The following is a 7,074-nucleotide window of genomic DNA, read 5'->3' on the forward strand; positions in this document are numbered from 1 at the left end:
GCCGATATTTCGAACAGAGACTGTTCTTCTTCTGGGCACCGTCCTCATCATTGGAATGGTATTTAAAGGGTTAGGTGTGACGTGTTTAAAGGTTCATGCGAATTGTGGGTCAACAGCCCGGAGGGAAGAAATGTCCGTACGGGTTTTTACGGCGGGAGTGTGCGGGAGTGTGCGGGAGTGAATATTTGCGTATGTGGGTGCAACAGGTGTGCCCATACTTGTACCGTGTACTTGTAGGTAGTATTCGCCATTGAACTCGAAGTAGTTCAGTTTAAGAACCAAGTCCATTAGGGCGAGTATGGTTTCCGTGTCTTTTCTGGTGTTTGTAGTAGAAAGGGTATTGCAGAGGGCTGTGATTGTATACTAACATCCCACACAACGACGGAATCACAGCCCTCTGCAATACCCTTTCTACTACAAACACCAGAAAAGACACGGAAACCATACTCGCCCTAATGGACTTGGTTTTAAACTGAACTATACTTCGAGTTCAATGGCGAATACTACCTACAAGTACACGGTACAAGTATGGGCACACCTGTTACACCCACATACGCAAATATCTTCATGGGGTTCCTAGAAAACAAAGTTCTCAGCGCCCTCTCATTAAAACCCACGGTGTACCTTCGATACATCGATGATATACTGATAATATGGGAACACGGGGAACATGAATTTCAAAAGTTCGTAGATCTACTGAACACCGCGCATAGCAACATAAAGTTCACATCACAACAGTCAACTCACTTAATTAACTTCCTCGACACCACAATATCACTAGACAACGGCAACCTCATCACAACCCTGTACAAAAAGCCAACTGACAAACAACAATACCTTCACTTCAAGAGTCACCGCCCGCGTCACTGTAAGGTTGGAATTCCTAATGGGCAGAGTGTAAGACTACGCAGAATTTGTTCAAACGACACAGATTACGCTGAGAAGCTTGACGAACTCTGCAGTACACTTGCCCAAAGGGACTATCCAGACTCCCTCCTAACCGAATTCCTTCGCAAGGCACTCACACTCGATCGAAACGAGGTTCTGGAAAACCGAAAAAATCCCGACGCGTGCCAAATAAGCTTCATCACAAGATATTCCAACGCACTTCCAAACATCAAAGCCATTCTACAGAAGCACGAGCCCCTCCTCCAAAGCAGTGACCGACTTAACAACATATTCACAAATCCCATACAGGTGACATACCGACGCGCAAGAAACCTGGCAGACTCCTTGGCCAATGCCAAAATCAGCAAAACGAGCGCCCCGTACACGGGAACACGACCCTGCAACCTCCCGCGCTGCAAAACATGCAAGCACGTTCAACACGCTAACTCCATCAAAAGCACTGCGAGCAATTACACCCACCCCGTTAACCACGCATTCACATGCACAAGCTCCAACGTTATATACTGCATTGAATGCGGCGACTGCTCTATGCAATACATTGGTGAAACCGGCCAACAAATGAACAACCGCCTTACCGGACACAGAACCGACACGTCCAACAAACTCCCCAAAGCAGTCGCCGAACACTTTAACGTTCCTGGTCACAATTTTGACAACATTAAACTATATATTCTAGAAACCGGGTTTAGATCCACACGTGACAGACGTGATAGGGAGTCTTATCTCATATACAAGTTCAACGCTCTTCACCCGTCCGGTATCAACAAATCACAAGGCACCCTAGAAACACTTCACAAATAAAATATGCTTTTCCCATCTACCTCCATTATCATCTGTTATGTTCTGCATGGCCACTGCTTTCTGCTCTCTTTATTGCATGCCACAACTTTGTATTACAAATATATATTTAAAAAAAAAATTTGCTCGTTCTGGAATTTTCCCCACGTAACCACTAACCTCCTTATCTTTCGCTATGCTTGCGACCGTTTCGTCCACGTGTTCGTGAACCTTCCATTTTTCTGCAACCGGTCTGTAGCCTAGATCACTACGTTCACATAATCCCCTCCACACTCTAACAAAGCAGCCATTCACTCCCGCCGTAAAAACCCGTACGGACCTTTCTTCCCGGTAACATCTCATTACGGCCGAAGTCTCATTACGGCCCGAGTCTCATTACGGCCGAAAGTCTCATTACGGCCGAAAATCCTTTAATCCCCAAGTGTCTCGTTACGGCCAAAGTCTCAATACGGCCGAAGGTAGTCTCATTACGGCCGAAGATGTCTCATAACGGCCAAAAAGAAAAAAGAAGCATCCACCATATTAGCTGTGTATATACTGTGTTTTATGCTTTCCAAAATGTGTCTGAGGCGGTGTGCCCCCACGGCTTGTGTCACACACAATGGTTCATGCACACAATATGCGACAGTGTTTCATGCATCCCTCGTGAAAAATGTTTTTATTGTCATATGTGTCACACGATATTTGTATGTGTTACGCCATTCTCTCAGTATTCAAGCAACATCCTACTCGTTGGTTCTGTGAGCGAACTGTGTGTGTGTTCTGAAAAGTACTCCACAAGGGAGTCCACTGGGAGCTCCAGGAGCCACATGACCTATGACCATGATCTTCTCCCCCACTAGCTGCCTTCTACAATTTACGTCCACCTGAAATTTAAAAAAAGTACATAAGGCACAGAACAAAATGACATGCTTTTGTTTGATGATGACCATGAGACATATGCTGTCAAGCAGACTTTTTTTTTCCATATATTCAAAACATATTCAAGAATTATGGACACAATGACAATTACGTAATAATGATGCAGCTGCATAGCCAGGAAAGTATTTCAGGAGGTGTTTTATGAGGCTTGACATGGGGTGGAGGAGTCCCCCTCATCAGTGCTTTACCCAGACCCCCTAACTTTTTTGCCTGTGCACCCCCTACAGGGGGTGCCCTTGTGATTTCAGCTTCAGATACATTTGTAATGATATGTTAAGCTGTAATGACGTAACTATAATGATGACCTCCCCCAACAAGTTTTTCCAACACCCCTCTCGTGCTCGGGTTTCTGGATAAACCACTGCCCCTCGTTCATTTTCGTGGGGCACTACATTAGGGCTTATGCCACTGCACTGATGTCACAATGTTATAAGTGTGTGTCACTCTGGGCATTCGGAATTCCTCTAAGCTACACTATGTAAATTCAGAATACCCGAAGGGTAAACATCAGATGTTACCTGCAGGGTTCATGCTGAAACGCGTGTACGCAAAACACTCCCGCCGTGGTGGGCGACGTCGTTAGTGTACTCATACACGCAAGGCAATTGAGGGCACATGGAGTAGTGGCAGCAACCTGAAAACGATACATTTTCTTGTTATATATGAGTAATCAAAAATATACATTCCCACATGTTTCGTTTTGTCGTTTGCAGGAAGCGCTAGTAAGGGAACAGCACTTGGTTGGTCACATGCAAGCCACAATGCGAAAGGTGCCGATATTTCGATTACGCGATCAAAAATTAAAAGTCTACAACCATGCACACTTCCCCATGCAACTACTTCCCCAGCATCGTGAGGCACGACACCCATGACATGACACCATGTATTCACGTATAATGTAATGTGAAATGATATGCAGGAATGAAAAAGATGCCAACATACCTGAAATCCAGTGTCCCATAAGCTTGATTCGATTTTCTGGCAGCTACCATGAAGAGCAAATGCACGATTCACAAGTTTCGTTTCGCTATTTTCATTTTCGCAAACGCCAAGCAATCCCACGTGACCTCCTTTGGATCAGTGAAAAGTGAAAATTACTCGCGTCATGAACATATATGTTCATCTCAGCGCAAATCACGTTTTGCATGCTATAGAAGGGAGGGGGGATAAATACTCTTCCTTTCGTGTTTTGATATCTTGTTGTTTTGCTACTCTCACTTCGGAGTTCGGATGGTGTCTAGCAACGTTGGGTACCTCGTTTCTTGTGTGTGAGCGAGTGGTTGCTGTTTACGATGTGTTCATATATCGATTTGTAGTGCTGTAATGTGAAAATTAGCGGACTTCATAGCGGCTCTCTATTTTCCGTCGTTGTCTTTCGGGCAGCGCCTGTTGTTTCGGTAAAAATCGAGTTGAATGAATCGCCACAGCCCCAACGTATATCGCGCAGTGTTGACCAAGTCCAGCAGGAATTCTGGTGAGTAATGCTTTCGTAGATTGTCTGGATTAGTAGTGTGCTGTCCGCACATAGTTGGATTCTCATACGAGTAATTTAAATGAATCAAAACAGCCGAAGTGCCTGTAATAGATGTAACTCGGTATCTGTTCGTAGGTTTGCGTTGTTTCTAGTTGGTTGCGCGTTTAGGAACAACAAATTTATTCGAAGACGATAAGATACCGACAATGCATCACCGTACAGCAGCATTTACTCGTATCGTTGTGAGCCATATTTAATTTGTTAAAATTTGTCGTCGTATTTGTTCAAAAATAAAAGCGCAAGTGGGCGTACTTGAATTGATCTCCTTGAACTGCTTACGTCGAACGTCTGCAAATGTTGTACTTATGTGCCTTCGCGCACCATACTAGGCACAAAAGCATATCTGATTAGAATAAATACTTCAAGAGGAAGTCATTCAAATACATTGTTATTTATAGCTGGTTTTCCATTCCAGGCATGGTATGTGGCTGCACGGAGGATTCCGAAAAAGAAAAACAACAACATGGCTAATAGGATGTTGCTGCCCAGGGAGTCCTGGCCGAAGAGGTGAGCTGTTAAGATCATCATAAGGTTCTGTTGTGAAGTGAGAAACTTTGTAGTAGTGCACGAATGTTAATTAGTGCACTACCTTTATAAAAAAGAAACCAGAAATGGAAAGTTATGCATGCATCATTTCATGAATTGTAATGTATCACTATTTGATATTGACATGTTTCCATTAAAGGAATGAACTACTGAACCTATATTCATATCATGGTCATGCTCTGTGTTTACCTGGAAGTCACATTTTTAAGGCTTGTCATTCTTTTGTCTAGATGAAGATTTATGTTAACCTTGTATGAAATAACAGACACGTATCAACACATGTGCAGCTCATGAAAACCAGCCATGTAGAGACAAATGCTTGCGTGTTTTTTTTTGTTTTTTTTTTAAATATTCTAGCCTATTCATGGTTGCTCTTCGCTTCTTGCAGGTTTACTCATTCCAGAAGCAAGAATTGTACAATTGTAAGGCGAATGGAAATAAACTGACATCGACTGAGATAGGTGTTCCGTCTTTGCCAGAGACTGTAGGATGGCTCCAAAAGCGTCACAACAAAGCCAATATTCATCTAGCTCTCTACAAGTAGCTAACTCCACATAGTAGCCTGCTTCACAGCAACATCAACACTACCTTGTGGGAGTACACATTACACAATATCTTGCATTGTGCTGTGGTATGATAACATACCGTTTGTCTCGCAATATGTGTATATAAATATGATAAGGGCACAGTGCATGCCTTATACCCTACTGAATATATATCCATACCTGGCTGCGACATTGCATATCAATGCAGGTTACAATACACATTTTCACATTTGGCCGTTATGAGACATCTTCGGCCGTAATGAGACTGCCTTCGGCCGTATTGAGACTTTGGCCGTAATGAGACACTTGGGGATTAAAGGATTATCGGCCGTATTGAGACTTTCGGCCGTATTGAGACATCGGCCGTAATGAGACTTCGGCCGTAATGAGATACAATCTTCTTCCCTCCGGGCTGTTGACCCACAATTCGCATGAACCTTTAAACACGTCACACCTAACCCTTTAAATACCATGCCAATGATGAGGACGGTGCCCAGAAGAAGAACAGTCTCTGTTCGAAATATCGGCGGCTTCTGTCCTGAGGCAACTCCCTTCCTACATCTCTACCGGTTCGCTGGATTTCTACCCATCTACCTTCAAGAACTGTCACGCAAAATACTTCCTTTGGGATGCGCACCTTTCCTGAGAAAATTAGCTTACAAGAGTGCGAGCAGAGGCGGTGATATCTCCTACCTCATTGTGACGTGTCGGGACGTCAGATCAGCCGAGCACTTTATTGGCTGCCGCGAATCGTATGCTACGGCGCCAAAGCAATCCAACCGGTCGACTGTCCTGCTTCAGACGCGGAACGGGCGGTGCCAAATACAACCGCAAACAGAAAGAAAGAAAAAAGAAAGTACACGCCTCACTATTGGACGGTTTGCGTGACATCGTAGAGTAAAGCCGAGGACAGGAGCTTTTCTGACCCTCTCTCTTGCGCACCAGGATAGCACGCTGCACTCGTACTTTTTGTGCGAATGTGTCCCAATAGTTCTAATACACCTAAAAAAGCTAATGCAGAAATATTGGTCGCAAAAAATAGGAACTGCTATACTCTGCATTCAACGGCTAGTAGTTGCTAGCTAATGGTACCAAGTCGGTGCCACCTAGAGTATACAAAGACTGATTGCTTAAACAACGTGACGCTAACGCTATATAGTCATTGAAGGGGAACTAAAGTGCAAAAATTTCTCCTTGGAGAATGAAAGATTCCGTTAGTTTGACACCGAGACAAAAGGAACCGAATTCATCTGTTGTATTGTTCGGAATTTATGTTTGGAATTTATGGAATTGTTGGGAATTTCATAGTTTATTCTTTCTCTTTCCCTCTCCTTCTCAAGAAGTCCAGCAGTGCTGAGCGGACTCTCATTGGTATCCTCAAACGTTGTAACGTTGTAGTCAATCAAATCAGTCAATCCTCAAAACAATTTGTCCAACCATTGGGGGAGATCGTCCGAAGAAGACCAATCCGCGGCCTCTCCGCATTGTCCCGCTTATTGAGAAGGAGAGAGAGAGAGAGAGCGGGAAAGCGGTTCATAAATCACACACGACGCAACGGATGAATCCCGTTCCTTTTGTGTTGGTGTCAAGGTAACGACATCTGTCATTCCGGGAGAAGTTTTTGCACTTTGAAGTCCTTTTAATCACAACCGTGCTTCTGGTGGCCGTACCTATAAAGACGAGCCACATGGCCAGCCACTGGTGGCCAGAGAAAGCCTGCGTTTGAAGTCGTCTGTGGCGATTGGCTGAAGACGACGACGTCCCGACGACAAGCTGGTACCGAATTCCGGTGCCGGCTGTGCTGTCTGGGGTTTTTCCTGA

General features: G+C 44.3%; 2 long non-coding RNA genes across 2 annotated transcripts; one reads left to right on the plus strand and one right to left on the minus strand.

The window, feature by feature from the left end:
- Nucleotides 1-2,402: 2,402 nt before the first annotated feature.
- Nucleotides 2,403-3,656, minus strand: LOC135397094 (uncharacterized). The gene is made up of 3 exons (XR_010423590.1): nt 3,571-3,656; nt 3,147-3,262; nt 2,403-2,573 (listed from the first exon to the last, which is right to left on the minus strand). It is a non-coding gene; the product is annotated as an uncharacterized LOC135397094 (long non-coding RNA).
- A 232-nt stretch (nt 3,657-3,888) lies between these two features.
- LOC135397099 (uncharacterized) lies at nt 3,889-5,168 on the plus strand. Its single transcript, XR_010423591.1, has 3 exons — nt 3,889-4,102; nt 4,578-4,669; nt 5,097-5,168. It is a non-coding gene; the product is annotated as an uncharacterized LOC135397099 (long non-coding RNA).
- The last annotated feature ends 1,906 nt before the right edge of the window (nt 5,169-7,074 follow it).

This window comes from Ornithodoros turicata, chromosome 1 (assembly GCF_037126465.1).
Source record: "Ornithodoros turicata isolate Travis chromosome 1, ASM3712646v1, whole genome shotgun sequence".
Classification (NCBI taxonomy): Eukaryota; Metazoa; Arthropoda; class Arachnida; order Ixodida; family Argasidae; genus Ornithodoros; species Ornithodoros turicata.